This window comes from Emys orbicularis, chromosome 13, assembly GCF_028017835.1.
Source record: "Emys orbicularis isolate rEmyOrb1 chromosome 13, rEmyOrb1.hap1, whole genome shotgun sequence".
NCBI classification, from domain to species: domain Eukaryota; kingdom Metazoa; phylum Chordata; order Testudines; family Emydidae; genus Emys; species Emys orbicularis.
This window is the reverse complement of record NC_088695.1, coordinates 13,523,013-13,524,718: the sequence shown is the minus strand read 5'-3', so window position 1 is coordinate 13,524,718 and position 1,706 is coordinate 13,523,013. Positions and strand designations below refer to the sequence as shown.

General features: G+C 45.1%; 1 pseudogene; it reads right to left on the bottom strand.

The window, feature by feature from the left end:
• Window positions 1–779: 779 nt before the first annotated feature.
• LOC135888009 (olfactory receptor 5V1-like) lies at window positions 780–1,706 on the bottom strand (annotated as a pseudogene).

Sequence of the window (1,706 nt, the reverse complement as noted above, 5' to 3'; positions counted from 1 at the left end):
ACCCTCCAATGATGGGGATTCCACAACCTCCCTTGGAAGCCTGTTCCAGAGCTCAACTCCCCTGAGAGTTAGAAAGCTTTTCCTAATAGCTAACCTAAATCTCCCTTGCTTCAGATTAAGCACATTGCTTCTTCTCCTACCTTCAGTGGGCATGGAGAACAATTGATACCTCTCTTCTTTAAATGAGCCATTAACATATATGAAACCTGTTATCAGGTCCCCACTCAAACTTCTTTTCTCAAGACTAAACATGCCCAGTTTTTTTCACCTTTCCACATAGGTCAGGTTTGTAAACATTTTATCATTTGAGATACTCTCATCTGGACTCTCTCCAATTTGTCCACATCTTTCATAAATATGTGAAAGACATTCAAGGCACACAGCAACTAACATGTTTATAAATTAAGGTTCAGTTTAATTGTAATGTTCTATTGTTGGATCCTTTCTCAGACTTTCCTAGTGATTGTCCTCCACATTTAATAATAACACTTAGCACCCCTATAAAAGCTTTCATCCATAGATATGAAAGCTCTTTGTAACAGTCCAGGGGCTTCAACTCCACTGCTCCAATCCCTAGACCCATTCCCTTCCAAGACTCATCAAATGTAACCTAGGATCCTTACTCCCAGCATGCCCCCCCCATCTCTAACCATTAAAAGCCACTCCCTTCCCAGAGGGCAGAATAGAACCCATGAGTCCTGACTCCTAGATCCCATATGTTCTAACTTACTACATCCCACTCTTGTAAGTATATACCTATGCCAGTATTCTTGATTATCTTAGAACATTTTCTTCACAAGGACCTTTATCAGGGCTCTCTTCACATCCTTGTTCCTCAGAGTATAGATCAATGGGTTTAACATGGGGGTGACAATGCTGTACAGCAGGGAGATTAACCTGTCATTATCCAATGAGTAGCTAGAGAGGGGTCTGACATAGGTGAAGATACTACTCCCATAGTAGAGCAGGACTGCAGTGAGATGTGACACACAGGTGGAGAAGGCCTTGCTCCTCCCCTCAGGGGAATGTATCTTCAGTATCCTTGAAACAATGTATCCATATGAAAGTCCAATGCACAGGGTGGGGCTCCACCCCAAGAAGATGCTGGATACCAGTATCATGGTGACATTGAATGAGATGTCTCCACAGGAAAGAGCCAGCAGGGGTGGGATGTCACAGTAGAAGTAGTTGACCTCGTTGGCCTCACAGAAGGGCAGGCGGATGGTGAGGAGTGTGTGCAAGGCTGCGCTGAGTGTGCCACTCAGCCAGGAGACTGATACCAGCAGAACACAAAACTTCCTGTTCATGAGCAGCGTATAGAGCAGGGGTTTGCATATGGCCACGTAGCGATCATATGCCATGGTGGCCAGCAAAACACACTCAGCACCCACAAAAAAGAGGAAGAAGTAGAGTTGTGCTGCACACCTTGCATAGGAGATACTGCTCCTGCCTGAGAGGAGATGCACCAGCATCTGGGCGACAGTGGTGGTGGTCTGGCAGATGTCTAGGAGGGATAGGTTTCCCAGGAAGAAGTACATTGGGGTTTGGAGATGTGGTTCCACCAAGGAGAGGAAGATGATGAGCATGTTCCCCAAGATGGTGACGATGTAGATGATGGAGATGACCCAAGACAGTAGGAAACTTTACCCCTGAATATTATGAAATCCAAGAAGGATGAATTCAGTTGGCATGGTTTGATTCTTCAT